The sequence below is a fragment of the Protopterus annectens genome, chromosome 9.part0, assembly GCF_019279795.1.
Source record: "Protopterus annectens isolate FY-2018-M chromosome 9.part0, PAN1.0, whole genome shotgun sequence".
Taxonomy (NCBI): Eukaryota; Metazoa; Chordata; order Ceratodontiformes; family Protopteridae; genus Protopterus; species Protopterus annectens.
Window position 1 is genome coordinate 68,011,005 of NC_056743.1, and position 18,480 is coordinate 68,029,484.

The window sequence follows — 18,480 nt, forward strand, 5'->3', positions numbered from 1 at the left end:
TTATCTGTGCAACTGTGGCTATTTTGCTTTTCTGCTCTGGTGTCCTCATTTTTTCATCTAACCCTACAGTGCAGATTCTACCACCCACCTCAGGTGCTTTATCACCATCACCTCAAACATTCTCAACTGGTCTTCCTTCATTTGCCATAGAGAAACATTGGCTGAACCATTGTTTTGTACTCCTTACTTTTCAACTTCTTTGAAACTCTTTTAAAGCATGCTACCCAAACAACCTGTGCCAGGTGCACATCTGCTTTGGCTGCAGCACATCTGATTTTCGGCCTGACCACCTTATTCAGTTCTCCTCAACAACTCTTGTCAGATGCTTGAAGCCATTAACCTGTTCCATTATTTTGTCCTTTTGTGTAAATTTTTAGCTTCTTCTGATTCCATCCTGTGTTGTCATGACAACTGTCCTGTCTGTAATCAGTTTCATCTCATATACCTTCAGTTTTGCATTACATTCCCCTATTATTTACTGAAGTTCATATTCAGAGTCAGCATATAGTGCCGCATCTTCTATTTATAGCAGTTGTGTTGACTTTCCCCTCTGATTTGTTTGCTAGTGTAGACCACCACTAATATGAACAGCAGTGGACTCAGAGTGAACCCTGATGCAGATCTACTCTCAATGGGGAACTCCCCTCCCCCCTGTGATTCTGAACACTAGCTCAATTAATATAGCCTGCCCTAATTCTACCAGTGTTTCTTGAGCTTTGAACCATCTGCTGCTCAAGTCTGTTTTCCTTTGACTTCAATATATGCTTCCTCCAAGTAAGTCTCGAAATACCCAATTGGACTCTTTCTTCATCTTCAACTTCTCTGCTATTGTTTTTTGCTGTGAACAACTGGCTGTTTGTGCTGTATCCTGATATGAATTCAAACTGCTCTTCTTCCATTTGCTTTCTACAGTTCTGCATATTTGTTGTTAATTAACCTCTCAAGCACTTTCATGCAGTTTGACAGGAGTTTGGTACATGTACAGTTGAGAACTTCCCTTTGTTCTTGTAAACTGGCACCAGAATGTTTATTCTCCATTCATCTGGGTTATGCCTTTCTCTCCATACTGTGATGAGTATCCTCAGGAGCCTTTTCTCCCATAACTCACCCAACATTTTGGACATAGCTGCAGTGACTTCATCTGAGACTATTGCTTTCCATGACTTCATTTTCCTGAGTGCTGTACTTAGTTTTAGAGTGGATTTTTTTCTTTCTTCATTGTAGACCATGCATAAGGCAGTACACACTCTGTGGGGTTTTCTTCATGCACGTGCTGCTAGGATTACTTCTTCCATCTGCCTTTGATCTACTCTGGACTGGTGAGCAGGTTTTTGTTGATATCCCTTATGAACAATGTCTGGTAATTATCTTCTTTATCTTTCTGTCTTTTTTTTTCAAAAAATGTCTTTATTAAAGTAGAAATAGTAAAATAAACTTCCATTATACACATCATTTCAAATGGATAAACATAAATTTACAATACATGCAAAACTATAACAAAAATCAAAAACAATCTATTTACCTTATTTATAAAGAAGTCAAACTAACAGCCAACTTGTTAGAAAGTCAGTCAAGTAAAAAGAGAGGAGCTATAAGTACAACCAGTAGTGGAATATTGCCACTGGGAGGGAGGGGGAAAAAGAGAATGTATCCTATATACGGGATCGATCCTTATGCAGTCAGTTAATTACCAACAAACTAAAAAAGATAAGTTCTGATTAAAATTAAAATTTCCTACCAGCTTCTTATAATAATGAGATCTTTTCTAACCTTGAGTAATATTTTTCACTTCTTAAGGATGACATCCAGCAAGTATTCCCAACATTTGCAGTAATATTTGTGTTTGGTGGTTATGTATAATAATTTGTGGGAAGAGATGTATTTAATGGCTAAATTGCTGAAGCCTTCCCATGAAAGGAGGGAAGCAAGAGTCCAGTTCTTTGAAATGTAGAATTTAATAAGAGCACAAATTGTGATGAGAATGTGCTGTAGGATTTTTGTTAGATTGTTTGTATTAATGTGTAGTATAGCCGTTTCCCATGACAGGGTGCTCTTTTCATAACCAGTTTTATCAAGCCTAGCTCTTAATGAACACCATAGATTATGGACTTAGCCCAAGTTTTAGCTAATCATTTGAAAAATATACTCTTCTCTATTATATCTCAAGATCATTTGGGTTTCATGGTAGTCAAACATGTGAAAATACCCTACTATTGGACACAACTATTAGATTACTCAAGACAGATAAAAATCCCATATATGTTATTACCGCTGATGCTAGGAAAGCGTTCAATAGAGTTAATTTATCTGTCTGTCTTTGCCTTGCTACCTGATAGAGGTTTTTTATCCGTTTGCTGAGTCAGAAGTTGGTGGAGTTTTTGTGACATCTTCCTCTTTGCAATTCTGAGTGGTCTCCCAGACACACAGTTAGCCAGCCAGTATTCCTTTTAGACCTAATCCATATTTCTATCTCTGACTTCTTCCTGCTCCTTTCTTTTGATAACTTCCTGGACTTCTGCATTCCACTATCATCCTTCCTTTTTCTTTCGTAAAAGAAATGCGCTTCAAGGATAAATGGTTATCAACTGTTGTAAACTTAAAAAAGAAATAAAGTGTCAGAGCAACTATTAGTGAATGCAGCAAGGGCAGAATCTGAAAATCACAGAGAATTCTATTTGCTACAAAGAAATCAGCTTGCCAAATGTGTTGTGTAGTAATTTAGAGTGTTTAGGAAAAAGCAAGCAATATTCAGCGTAAATAGGGATAAAGAATGAAATCGGTAAACGTGCTCAGAACATTAGAGAGGAGTTTAGTTTCTTACTTTGTAGTAAAGGGAAGAAAAATGTTGGAGTAAATAGATTTTGGTTCAAAGGAAAATACACTCATTACTTTATAGAAATGTTGTATGCCGCGGTGGTACGGCGGTAGCATTGTTACCTCACAGCAAGAGGTTCTCCCGTTCGATTCTCGGCTTGGCTTGGGAGTGCCTTCTGTGTGGAGTCTGCATGTTGTCCTCCCTGCAGTTCGGAAGCGTTCGAAAGACATACATGTGTAAATGGGCATGCCTTCACTGAAGGTTGGGCGTCGAGCTGGCACCTTGCATTTCGTAAATATCTACTGCCAATCATTAGCGGACCGGAGTTCTGCTGTGGCGACCCCTTACCAGGAAAAAGCCAAAAGACAAACAAAAACTTTATAGAAATGTTGCTACATGCCGAAATTGTAACTCGTGAAGTAAACCAGGCAATCAAGAAATATGAGGGATAGAAGTGAAGAGCCAAAATGGGTTCCCCAATAAAATGTATAAGTTGAAAGACAAGACCTTACTCAAAACCACTTTACTCCACTTAATTCCAAAAAATGAAAGTATGAAGTAATCAAATTTTGATGTGAGAATTGTTGTTCACCCAAAAGGTAAATGAGACCTCAAGGATACAGATGATTGCAGACAGAAATCCCTCATTAACTCAGATATAAAAATATTAAATTGAATACTGACACTTGATATCATACTTACATAATATTCTGCCAGAAGTGATCCTAAAGGATTAGTGATTTGTTAAAGGGCACCAAAGTTGTTATAACTGCTAGATGTTATCAATGTTTTCTAAAAATATAAAGAAAACAATTTGATCAGTGGAAGCTCTTTTTCTATTTTCTCTGTTATAAAATAAAAGGATTCTGGCACATTTTCATATTATGGTTCAAAATCTCGTATAGAAGTTCAAAACACAACATTTTAGTAAACTGAAACATCACTTCAGAGGGGGACACAAAAAGGCTGTCCCCTCACATCAAAATTATTTATTCTGTTTATGGAAAAATTAGCAGAGAGACAGATAAGATCATTAAGGAGATTGGAGAAGAAAGGCAAAGATAAAGTTTGGTTCTTTATGCTCCCAGAAAATTGTATTTTTTTCCAAACACCTTTATTGAATTATCACTTGTGACATTTGTGACATAGGCAAATTTACATTCATATAAAAGTAATCATACTATAATTAACATAAACATTATACTTCACATATACTGCTATGTGTCATATAACCTAAGCAATATTACATAAATTATTAAGCTCCTGCCTTTCTTCTTTTTTAAGTAAGAAACTTCTTTATCAAACTATCACTTACTACATAGGCAATCATACATTTATATAAATGAAAACAAACCACACCAACACAATCTTAGTTGGAAGCATTTTATATCACAAACCATATTGACACGCTTCCAGTTGCAAACATTAGACAGCACTTATAATCTTCCCAATCTTTTCAAGTCTACATAGCTCATTTAAGATTTAAGTCCTGCCGCCTTTTAAACCTCATTCCACCCTTGTATGTATTGTTCCCACAATTTCCAGTTTTCCTATGTAATTTGCTCCTAACCTTTTCTAAAGATCTCAATTCTAGTTGTTTTATTTCTGTTACTATACTCACTATGTCTAGTATAGTTGGCTTAGATTTTGAATTCCATTTTCTAGTAATTGTTGTTTTGGCAGCCACCATTATTAGGCACAGCAAGGCCTTACCATGTCTAGGCAATTCCGATTCTGTATCATAGCTCAGAAAAGTCATCTCCCTCATCAGATCAATCTGCCCAGCCAGCATCTCTGACAGTGCAACCCACAGGGAATCCTTAAAGTCCACCAATTCACTGCACTCCCAGGAAAATATGTTCCCAGTTACCTCTTTCTTCCACATCACATCTCCACATTTGCTGTTTGCCTGAGGAAAAGTTCTCAGGAGTCTACTTGAGGTATAGTAATGTCTATGTAAACATTTCCAGGAAAAAAATCCTAAATCTTCTAGATTTTGTTGCATATTTGGGAGATATTCTTATATCCTCCTATTGTTTATTTTTGAATTACTTACCCACTCTCACTTTCCAATCCTTTCTAACCTCCTCTGATTGATTCTTATAGTTATCATGCAATAATTATTCATTTTTATATGGCAACTTCTGTTCTAGATTCTATTAAAAACTCTACTGGTGCTGGTCTTTTGTTTAGGAACCTCTATTTCTTTCTCTTTGTCTATACTGTGATATCAGTCCCTGATAGAGAAGCCAATCTTTAACCTGCAGTCCAAATAAATCCTTGGCGTCTTCCCATTCTATCGTCTTTCCCTCTCTAGTTATTTGCTCCCAATACCTTGGTTCCTTTGCCAGTTTTCTCCAATACATTCCAGCCCCCTCTTGCCTATTATCTGTATCTCTAATTGCAATCATCCTTATCGGCAGAATCTTCATTCTCCAATCCCATGTTGGCTTAGCTCTTAGAATACTTTCTGCTACTTTATGGATATAATTTAACCTGTGATTATTGTTATTCTCCTTAAAGGCCTGCATCCAAAATCCCAAACTCTCCTTCTTTCCTGAGCTTCCCCTCTGTTTCATCATCATCATCCCTTTCCACTTTGAATTATATTTTTCTGCTTGTGCTATGTTTAGGAGTCTTAACTGTGTAGATCTTAATTAATTGTTATCCACAACTTCTCCAGGGGTTGATAAAAATATGCCTGACCTGTGTATAAGTCTAAAGGGACTAAATATAGTTTAACTGCTTGTATCTTACTATCCATATAACAAAGCTTCCACTTTCTCAGTTTTTGTGTTATCTTTTGTTTAGTCTCTTCCCACATATCCTTGGCTGCCACACTAGAATCATTTTTTAAACCATGCTCCTAAATACTTCATTTTAACATGCCTCCATAAATATAGATATTCCTGAACCAGTTTGTCTGTGCTTTTGCTTTAGCTTTGTTAATTCTGCATCCTGAAAAGATCTGAAACTGTCTCAAAATGTTCCATAACACTGTAATGTCTCTTTCTGGTTTTGTCTGTTATAAAATAATATCATCTGCAAATAAAGCCAGCTTTTCTTGACAACCATACCAACTATATCTTTGAATTTCTGAGTCCCTTATTTTCTTTTCCAATGGTTCTAAATATAATGCAAATAATAAAGGGGGAAAGGACACCCCCTCCCTGGTTTCTCTGCTCAAGCAGAAATGATCAGAGATGACCTCTCCCACTTTAAATTTCACTTCCGATCCGTCATATATCCTCTTAATCAGCCTTATAATTTTTTCCAGAAAATGGAAATGCTTCCATTGTCCTGCTCTTAAAGTCCCAGCTTACTCTGTCAAATGCTTTCTCTGCATCAAGACCCACCAACAATAATAGTATTTTCTTACATTCTGTTTCCCCCTGTATCATTGATGTTCTGTTAATGTTGTCAAATGTTTACCTCCCCTCCACAAAACCACATTGATCCATATCTATCAGTTTTAGCATTACTTTTGACATTCGTTTAGCCATTATAATCATGAACACTTTATAACCATGGTTTAGTATTGAAATGGGCCTGTATAAAGCTGGATCTGATGGATCTTTAACCTCTTTAGGTTTTACAGCTACCACAGTTTTCTTCCAGGACATTGGTATGTCTCCACTTAAAATACTGTTAAACAAAGCCTTCCATATCTTTATCAGTTTTTTCCTCCTAGCTTAAAACCTCCACAGGAATACCATCGATTCCTGGGGACTTTCCTATAGATTGGTTATGCTTCACAATTTTTAGCTCATCTCCTCCTATCCTAATTGTTAGTAATTGAGCCTCATCACCTCTAACCTTGGTATATTTAATTCTTCCATAAATATTTCCATTTGTATCATTTCTTGATTTCCATATTTCTCTGTTTTATAGAGACTCTCAGAATTTCCAAAATATGTCTAATACCTCAACAGGATCTCTTGTTACCTTCCTTGTTTTAGGCTTGTTTTAAGTTTGACGACAGCCCTTTCACCTTTCTGTTGCCTGAGTCATTCTGCTCTAGTGTTGTTATCAAAAAACGGTTGCTTATCCGCAGTCTTTCTAAACTCATACATATTATCAGGGTAATCATATTTTCTGTCAGGCATTCTGCAGTTGATCCTCTTCTTGTTCTGTGAGATGGCCCCTGTTCTGCAATACTTTGACATTTGTCATTCCCTCTAAATAATTCTTCTTACTTCTTAACCATAGCTCCCTTTCTTTTATTTCCATCCTATTTTTAATCTCCACCTTAATTTTATCCCACTCCCTAGCTATATTTTCAGAAGAAATGTCTATCCTCTATAACATCTCCTGAATAATCTCCACTACCCATGCCTTAAATTCCTCCCTTTCAACATAGGCAGGAAAGTGCCAATGTCTCACTTTTATTTCATTACCCTGTGCTTTTATGTTAGCTATTATTAGCACATGATCTGAAACAGTTATTGGGTGAGTATCAAGACCTTCAATTATATACGCATGTTCCTGTAAAATGAAAATTCTGTTCAGCCTAGCCCAGTTTTTATATTTTGGGGAATAATAAATAAATTCACTTCAAACTCCTATTATTGAATTCACATCTTCCACGCCAAATATTTTCATAAATTTCTTCAAAAAAATCTACCCTTCTTTGTTATATTTTCTCTTCTGGGGCCCCCAGGCACATCTGCACTGGTGTAAATCAAATTCCAGGCCCCACCTATAAATAGCATTCCCTAATGAAAGCTAAATATTTCTCCCAGAATTTTCTTAAGCTCGAATATAGCAGTTTTAGGTAAAATGTAAATACATGCCAGTGCAATTCCCCTCCTTTGCCAGTAGCCCTTTAGCACTACAAATCTGCCATTATCTTTTTTATCTTCTTCTGTCACTGTTGGAGCTCCTCTTGCAATTATTATAAGTACTCCTGTTTTCCTTTGTCCCAGGTATTTATAAGATACATATTTGCACTCCACATTTTTAATATAGTTCAGTACTCTTTCCTTTTTGTATTTATCAGTGAGGCCATTTACATTTAAAGACATTACAGAAAGCATCATTGTATTAAAATCTTATTATTCCCACCTTTTATATATAACACCTTTTTTGTTAAATATTTAGTTCCAGCTTTTGTGCTACATGCATACACTGTTTGACAGGCTGAGCTTTTATGCAGTTGTTTCTTGTCATATCCATTTGAGCCTATGACACATCTTATAAAACTTTCTGTTTTATTGAAAGCCCTCAAAAAAACAAAAAAAAAACACCCCAATACCCCCTAAATCCTATTAATTTCATACTAACACACAGAATTATGGACACCTTCAAATATTGAATTTTTACCTTCCAAATAGGAACAAAAGTCTCAAACTGACAGCCACACTCACAGGTGTGAGTTAACCTAAAAGAAAGGTAAAAGGCTAAGATGCATGGTGCAGCCTGTGCTTCTACTAAGTGCTGATTGCTTTTGTTTTATCTTTATAGCTCTCCCAGCTGGAAAAAGACTCATATGCTTTCAGAGAACATTATCTACCTTGGGTAAACCCCTGAATGCCTTCAGAGATCATTATCTCCTAGCCAGTTTCTCTTTTCTTTTTTTCCCTCAGCCAATCACTCTCCACCAGACTGTAGCCGGTTCCTCTCTATCCGATTGTCTCTATGGAAAAATGAGAACCAGGCAGACAGTTTCTCTTTATCAGATTGTTTCCATGGAAACATGGAGACCAGCTGCAGAATTTTTACTGAGCATGCATGTATTAGCTAGAAAAAATCCTCATAATATTCAGTGTTCTTTTTCATTTACTTGCTCTCACTTAAAACTTGTTACTAAATCAAAGATCTTTAATCTAGCCATTCTCCCATGCAAGAATGATAAAAAATACATTATTTTTTCTTTTAACATTCTTTTTTAACCAGGCTTCTTTTTTTACTTTCCAGTGCCTACATATCTTAAAACTGAACAAGAAGAAAGAGAGAAGAAGAAAGAACAGAAAAAAAGAACAGCAGCACATGCTTAGAACCCCTATTACAGTTAAAATAACTAAAAAAACTTTTTATAGCATGTAAAGAATACCACATGCCACAAAATTAGTATTATTTATGAAAAAAACTTCTTTACTTAAAGTGAACATTAATGGCATGAAGTAGGGCATATGCTTTAGAGTCCCCCACAAGTCCAACAAATTCTGAAAAAGTCCAATATTTCCAGATTTTCTTGTTCTGTCATATTTCTCCAATATAAATATTGCATTGTAATCCCACATTAAGTTACTGGATTTATTACTATTCATCTCTGAAAATCTCTCTCTGTTTCATTTCTAATGTACTCTTGATTCTTCTAGTCAATTTCTGTGCTCCCTTCTTTCTCTCCATTTTCTGTTAAAAAACTTGAAAAGGTTTCACAGGTACAGTCACTCTGTGGTCTTTATTACCAGGACAACAAAAAGCAGAATCTCCTCCTGTTTCACAACTAACTTTTTGTTAGACAAACTTTTGTATTTCCTTCATAGTATGCACTTCATCAAAAATGAGTTTGTCCCTCCAAGGAAGAATACCTAGAAGACAGCTGGATACAGCAGTTTGAATCTCACACCTGCATCTTGACATTCCCTGAATAGTGGAATAAATTTTCTCCTCTTCTGTCTGGTGTACAGTGAACAATCATTCTCCACAAATACTCTGCTGTCTCCCACTTTTAGTACTTTGTCCTTCTGCCACAGTTTTGTCAGAATCAACTCTTTCTGCTGGTAGAATTGTATCTTTACCATTAAAGGTCTAGGTTGTTTTCTTACAGTCCGGTTTGGAACATGCACACAGTGTGCTCTTTCAGCTAAGAACTCCTTCTGTGGAATACCACTCCAGTTGCTTATTTGCGTTTTCATAAAATGAATGCAGTCTGTTCCTTATAGCTTCTCTGGTATAGTTGAGAATCTCTGGTTTTTCCTACATGCTCTGTCCCCTAATTCCATTATTTTTTAAACATCTCTTCCTGAGCAGTCTCATATTCAGCCATCCTTTTCTTCATTTTGACATCTGTTTTTTTTTTTTTTTTTTTTTTTTTTTGCAGCTTTATCATCTCCTCTGAATATCTGTTTAAAGCCTCTTCTATTTTTTTCCAACCTTTTGTTGTTTATGTTGATATTTACCATTAGTGTTTTGCTTATTTTAAGCAGGTCTGTATGCAGTTGTCTTGTATCTTCCTGTAGGTTACTGGAAGTCACGTCTGGAGGTTGCAGTGCTTTTTGCTGAACAGCTGCAGAACTTCCCCCCGTCTGTGTTTCTTCTGCACTTTTTGTAGCTGATTTTTTCCAAGTCGTCTTATTTTGTTATCCCTGGCATCCAGGCAGTACACTTACTATCAACTTACTGAAATTTACCCATAAACGCAAGTCTACTGGCCTTCTCTTCTGAGTTTCAGTTTTCACACTGGGAGAGCTAGAAATAAGCTGCTACTCAATGTCAAGCCATCTTGGAAGTCCCCAGAAAAGTGTATTTGGAGGGCAGAGAAGCTAGAGCTTGTAAGTGTGATAGCTTGAAAAGTTTTTTTAAGAAATTAAGTGCTGCCTTAGATGTAACTTGTAATGTTTTGTGCTTATAGGAGTTGGAACAGGATAGAATCTGAATCTCCTGCATACATGGAATTGCAAGTAGAGTACAGAGTGGAGAGTATTATATCAAAAATTGTACAGGAACTAAGAAGTCAGTTCCATTAAAATTTGAGAAAGAAGGTCTTATGACTACCCTACTCATGAGGTGACTTAATCTTATAAAGACAATAATAGTTCACTTGCTGTGTCCACTCTTGAGGCATATCTTAATACACTATAGAAGGCAGGAGCTAACATCTAATAAATGTGTGGTGGTACAGGTAGTAACAAAGCAGGGGTGCAGAGCAGGCAGAACTTGCTTATATGCTTTAAAGAAGCAATGATTGATAGGGGTAGGGGGTAGGGATGGCCTCTGCTTTGCCTTCCCACATCAGCAGTCACATTCGATGTTGGCCAATAGGTTCAATTGCAAGAAAAATGGACAGGTCTATACCAATTTAAGTGGTTCAAGATTAACAGGGGGAATATGGGTGGTTCTCACTGAAAAATGACAAAAGATCCTTACTGAGTAAGAAAGGATTTAAAATTTGAATAAGGAGGTAAGCTATGGTTTGGGGAAAAATGATAATCCAGCAGAAGGGAAGGATAAATATTCTTAGAAGTTTATTGTGGCAAACCCCATAAATATAATATTTAAAGCAAATCAGTTTTGGCTGAAAATTCAAGCCTTCTTCAGTGCAACAAAATGTATTCATTAGAGCAAACCCTGATTAATGCTTATACACACACAGATTAGCCAGGAAGGCTTAATAATTTAATTGGAGTGATTCATCAGTTAGTCAGTTGATCCAAACCAAAAATTAGCTTAACTCATTCAGGCCTGGTTTAAATAAAGCACCTAGCCTGATTATCCAAGAAGACTCTTTATTATTTAATATATTGTGCCATCCAGCTTTGGATGTCCTATTCATTTGTATTTTGTCTATGATAGTAAAGGTGAATTTAGCAGTTTTATGTGTTACAGTATGTTTGTAAAGGGAGTTGGAGATCATTTTGTTTCTGATTTCACTTAAATGCTCACTAATTTGGTGGCTAAAAGGTCTGGACCTTTGTCCAACATAAAATGAGGAACAGAAGCAGGTGGCCAAATAGATAATCCAATCACTGCTGCAATTACCAAAACATCTTATTTGGTAAATCTTGGTTGTATTACAGCTAGTAAATTCCTTGGTTTGGAGTATGTGTGAACAAGCACTACAATGACCGCACAGGACACAGCCTAATAATGTATCACCAAATAGAGTTTTCTGTAAAGTGATAGGTGGATTGTAATGTTTATAATGAGTTAAGTGTTCTACCTCTATGGTAAGAAAATAAACACCTGGGATTAAGTAATCCATTCAGTTAGTCATGGGCAAGCAAAATGTCCCAGTGATTATTAATAATGTTTTTAAACCTGTAGGTGTTAGCCCCAAAGGTAGTAACTAACCTGATAGTTTGTAAATTCTGTGTGGTAACCCGAGTAGTTCTGTCTTTGTATTCTAAAAGTTGAGATCTCTCTAGTTGATTCACCTGAGTTATTGTTCAAGAAATACAGTGTTCATGATATCCTCTGGTAAGCAGCCTATTAGTTAGATCCTGTTGGCAGGCTTGGAGAGTTTGCTCAGAGGAACATATACGTTTAATGCGTAGATATTGTGATTTTTGGAATAGTGTTGATATTGTGGCGAGGGTGATAGCTAGAGGCATGTAATAGGGTATTGTATTCTGGAAATTTCCTATGTACCCGTGTCTCTAAAGTGTGATCTTCCTATCTAGTTATGGTAACATCCAAAAATGTGATTTGATGGTACTCTGTGTGTAATGTAAACTGAATACCCCATTTGTTCTCATTAAGATATCGAATTAATTCATGCACATGTAGCTGGTCCCCCCGCCACACCATCCAACAGTCATCCAAATATCATCTCCAGATATCTAGCTGTTCAAGAAAAAGATTATGACTGTCGTCATATATCAGCTGTTCCTCCAAAAAACCCATAAACAAACCTGCATAAATAGGAGCAAAAGATGCTCCCATTGCTGTGCCACGAACCTGCCAATATGATTTGCCATGGAAATAAAAAACATTTTTTGTCAGCACATGTTCAGTTAGAGATATAAGGAGTGTGTTGAACCCAGGAGTGTATAGTTGTGATTTTTCCAGTCAATATTGAATGGCCTGTAATCCGGCCCAATGTGGTATACTAGTATATAGAGAAGTGACATCGAGTGTACACAAATACCAGTCTGGTTCCAGTTGTGCATCCTGAACGATGTTAAGAAATTGTGTAGTATCTTTTATCCCAGACCTAGCCATAGATAATAAAGGTTGCAGGTATTCACTGAGGAAGGTAGATAAAGGTTCAGTTAAGGATCCCCTCCCTGACACAATAGGTCGCCCCGGAGGACAGGAAGAATGTTTGCGTATCTTTGGAAGTAAGTATAAATATTGGGGTATGGGATATGACACCTTAAGTTGTCTGCAGGTCTTCTGATTAATTATGCCTTCCTCTGTGGCTAGGTCTAGAAAAGAGTCTATTTCTTTTTTAAAATTAGGAGTTGAATCCACAGCCATATGTATGTAAAAGCAGGGATCAGACAGTTGTTTTTCAGCCTCCGCCTGGTACATGTCCCAATCCATCACCACAATGCCACCTCCCTTGTCAGCTGGTAAAATAACTATATCATGATTGCAACTAAGGTCCTGTAGGGCTTGTTGTTCCACTTTGGTTAGATTATGTCTGATCACCTGGTATTCATGAGAAAAATGTAAATCTTTGAGGACACATTCCTTGAAAATAGTAACATGCGTGTCCATGGGGAGCTGAAAATTGGATTTCCCAAATTGGAACCCAGTAGATCTTTGAGTATTAGTTGTATCTGAAAAAAATATTTTCAAATTAAGTAGTCTACAGAAGTCATTCAATTCATTAACCAAAACATGTTCAGGCACCACAAAAGTTGGTACAAAGTTTAAACCCTTGTTCAATACTTTAATTTGTACATCAGACAGTTGGTGTGAAAAAACATTATGTACATTGTTTAATGCGATACAATCTTCTGTAGTAGTTGTTGAATGTTGTGTGTTATTTTTTCTGTTTCCTATCCCTCTACATTTCTTGTGCCTAAAGGGTCTGCATGAGGTTTTCTTTTGGCTATTGGAGATTCTTGGGTGAAAAGGGAGTCTAAATTAGTGGCAGAGGATGAATCCTCCTCAGAAGTGCCACTATATGCCTGTACTGTTTTTCTGAGTATTGATCTTGGTCTCTTTTTTCTATTAGTTGTTTTGAAACCTGAGTCAGAAAAACGTACACTTTTTTTAGTAACAAAGGGTTTCCCCTTTTCATAATCTATAGTGCCCCTTTGGAATTTTGGGGTTTTCTTTTTAACAAGCTGTTCCTCTAATGTTGATAAATCTCTAGCCAAATTGGTTGGATAGCTGCTAAAAAAACTTTCTGACTAATATACCTTAGCCTCTTGACAACTGACAGTGACCACCCCTATATATTTCTCTATCATTCTTTCATAATAAGCAATCAAGATATCCACAAAAAACATGGATGATTTATGTTGTGCTTGTGCCCAGTCTTGAGAAAGTTGGTCATCAATTTGACCCACCAGAGGTTGAATCCTGACTCGTAAACCTCGTGGTGTAATATCCTTAAGCTTATAAGCTTTAAATAGTTTCAGGTGCCTAATATTGGCCATGAGTGTCTTCATGTTTTTAGTCAACTTTTGAAATAGTAACCCACAAAGGTATTTGGGGTCTTCTTTTTCAAAAGTAGGATCCCCCATGGACAAGCATGTTGCTATTTTCAAGGAATTTGTCCTCAAAGATTTACATTTTTCTCATGAATATGGTAGCGTTGTCGCCTCACAGTAAGACGCTGTCCAGTTCGATTCTCAGCTAGAGCGTCTTCTGCATGGAGACATGCATGAATGGGCATACCTTCGTTGAAGGTTGTGTGTCAGGGCTGGTAACTCAGCACATAAAAATCAACTACCAATCATTAGCGGACCGGAGTTCTGCTGTGGTGACCCCTAACCGGGAAAAGCTGAAAGACACAACAATCAGGCGATCAAACATAATCTAACCAAACTGGAACAACAAGCCCTACAGGACCTTAGTTCCAATCATGATATAGTTATTTTACCAGCTGACGAGGGGGGTGGCATTGTGGTGATGGAGTGGGATTTGTACCAGGCGGAAGCTGAAAAACAACTGTCAGATCCCCGCTTTTACATACATATGGTTGTGGATCCAACTCCTAATTTTAAAAAAGAAATAGACTCTTTTCCAGACCTAGCCACAGAGGAAGGCATAATCAATCAGAAGACCTGAAGACAACTTAAGGTGTCAGATCCCATAACCCAATATTTATACTTACTTCCAAAGATACACAAACATTCCACCTGTCCTCAGGGACGACCTATTGTGTCAGGGAGGGGATCCTTAACCGAACCTTTATCTGCCTTCCTCACTGAATATCTGCAACCTTTATTATCTATGGTTAGGTCTAGGATAAAAGATACTACACAATTTCTTAACATCATTCAGGATGCACAATTGGAACCAGACTGGTATTTGTGTACACTTGATGTCACTTCTCTATATGTTAGTATACCACATTGGGCCGGATTACAGGCCATTCAATATTGGCTGGAAAAATCACAACTATACACTCCTGGGTTCAGTGCACTCCTTATATCTCTAACTGAACATGTGCTGACAAAAAATGTTTTTATTTCCATGGCAAATTATATTGGCAGGATCGTGGCACAATGGGAGCATCTTTTGCTCCTATTTATGCAGATTTGTTTATGGGTTTTTTGGAGGAACAGCTGATATATGACGACAGTCCTAATCTTTTTCTTGAACAGCTAGATATCTGGAGATGATATTTGGATGACTGTTGGATGGTGTGGCGGGGGGACCAGCTATATGTGCATGAATTCATTATTCATTCGATATCTTAATGAGAACAAATGGGGTATTCAGTTTACATTACACATTGAGTACCATCAAATCACATTTTTGGATGTTACCAGAACTAGACAGGAAGATCACACTTTAGAGACACGGGTACACAGGAAATTTCCAGAATACAATACCCTATTACATGCCTCTAGCTATCACCCTTGCCACATCATCAACAATATTCCAAAATCACATTATCTACGCATTAAACGTATATGTTCCTCCGAGCAAACTCTCCAAGCCTGCCAACAGGATCTAACTAATAGGCTGCTTACCAGAGGATATCATGAGGACTGTATTTCTCGAACAATAACTCAGGTGAATCAACTAGACAGATCTCAACTTTAGAATACAAAGACAGAACTACTCAGGTTACCACACAGAATTCACAACCTATCAGGTTAGTTACTACCTTTGGGGTAACACCTACAGGTTTAAAAACATTATTAATAATCAATGGGACATTTTGCTTGCCCATGACCAACTGAATGGATTACTTAATCCCAGGTGTTTATTTTCTTACCATAGAGGTAGAACTATTAATTCACACTTAACTCATTATAAACATTACAATCCACCTATGCGGTCATTGTAGTGTTTGTTCACACATACTTCAAACCAAGGAATTTACTAGCTGTAATACAACCAAGATTTACCAAATAAGATGTTTTGGTAATTGCAGCAGTGATTGGATTATCTATTTGGCCACCTGCTTCTGTTCCTCATTTTATGTTGGACAAACGTCCAGACCTTTTAGACACCGAATTAGTGAGCATTTAAGTGAAATCAGAAACAAAAGGATCTCTGACGCCCTTTACAAACATACTCTAACACATAAAACTGCTAAATTCACCTTTACTATCATAGACAAAATACAAATGAATAGGACATCCAAAGCTGGATGGCACAATATATTAAATAATAAAGAATCTTCTTGGATAATCAGGGTAGGTGCTTTATTTAAACCCGGCCTGAATGAGTTAAGCTAATTTTTGGTTTGGATCAACTGACTAACTGATGAATCACTCCAATTAAACTATTAAGCCTTTCTGGGTAATCTGTGTGTGTATAAGCAGTAAAAAGGGTTTGCTCTAATGAATACATTTTGTTGCACTGAAGAAGGCTTGAATTTTCAGCCAAAACCGGTTTACTGTAGATATTATATTTATGGGGTTTGCCACAATAAACTTCTAAGAATTTTTATCCTTCCCTTGTGCTGGATTTCTTTTTGGATTTTTGGTTACAATGGTTTGATCCATGCATTTAGTCTACCCTGCGTATCTTTGGTTTAGTCTTGGGGAAAGATGATGCAAAAAAGAAAAGCTCCAACAAGAAAAAAATACATCTTTGTGGAGAAGCACAGGTATAAAGAACCAGTTGTTAAAAAGAGCACTTTAACTGATGGTGACCACTGCAAAAGTACTGTCATATCCTCCAGGCGGCAATGAGGTGACTATATTAAATATGAAAATACAAAGGGCACTGGCCCTACATGGGATGTCCACCCACAGGAAACAGATCTAGTATTTTCATTGTTAACATGCCTTTCATTTTTCATTCAGAACTTTATACTTACTTTTTTTATGCAAGAACCTACATTTATGTAGTATCCATCATGTAAAAATGTTATCAAATTACATGAAATGCACAGTTTATTCAAATTTTATTTTTGTTATGTGGCTTTGAATATGGTATGTACAATATCTGCTCTGTCTCTGACCTTAGATTTTATTACATCTTGGCATCTTCGTTCTGCCTTCTTGAGTTTTATTTATTATTCTGGCTTTTCTTAACAATTTTGTCTTATTCCCCTGAGCAGCAGTATTTAATACTGGAAACATGCTTATGCTCATGGACCACATTGTCACATTATGAGCCTCCCTTACTCTGCTTAGCCAAGTCCCTTGTACTATAGAGATTTCTAATCATGTGACTATGTCATCCTGTCCATATGTGTATGTGTGTGTGCATGTATGTGTATATGTGTATGTGTGTGCACTAGTGTCCAGCTGTGTAGGTGATACCACCTGCTCACTTATGCTTGTTGCACCATTGCTGATGTAAAGTACTTTGGTACCCACGGCATGCACGCCATTGTACTTGTGGGTATAATCAGTAATGTCTGACAGAGTGGGTAATATAGGAAAATAGGGCTCACTATGGTTATTGTAAGGCCTAACCTTAGTGAAAGAGAGCATTATCACCCCTGGAAGGTCCATTTTTTTCTGTGCTGTAAGCATTTCTTACTGTATTAGAAAGTATTTTTATGAATTACCATTTTTCAGCTTGTCTAGGAAAAGGTGATTTACTTGGAAAACTGAACTGCTTTAGAATGCACTGCTACAAGATTTCTCTCAGATTGCTACTATCAATGCAGCTTAACATTCCACTACTACTGACCACTGCCCACGGACTAACACCCCCCAACATACACACTTAAATGCAGACACATCCTCACTAGTAGTTTTCAGGAGAAGTCACCCCTGAAAGGAAGCTTATTGTATTAAATGAATTAGGCATATCTAAGTCACTAACATGTAGCCATTGAATCAAGTCTCATTTTATAATTGTGGCTGCGCAAAAATAGCCACTGTCAACGTTGTAGTGTGATGTCCAGCAGTTTTGTAGTATTAGAATTAATAATCAGAGTTAACATTTTAAACAGGCTCATATAATTCCTGGTGCAGTCAGGCTCTGTTAGTTTTTTTCCCTTTAAAACTCAGTGGCTTAACACTTAGCACATTTTCTTTGTTTCTGTAATATCAGAAGGTCGCAGGTTCTATTCCCATGGCAGGTGATTAAATTCATTTTTTTTTTTTGTTTGTTTGGCAGTTAATGTAAAAGATTAAGGATAACAGCTGTTAGTGAGCTACTTCCTGTGGTATAGAGTTTGATGCCCACAGTCTTCATCTATCTACTCTGACCTTCAGCAAGTGACTTAACAAGATAGTTCTTTGGAGCAATTGGGAATTTTGGGCTAGGCTAATAATGGTCTCCTGGACTGCATGCCTAGTAACTACCTTTGAACCTGTATCCACCCATGTGATTTTCCTGAAAGGAGCTATTTGATATGATACATATTGTCAAAAATGCTAGGTTCTTGAAATTCATGTGAGGGA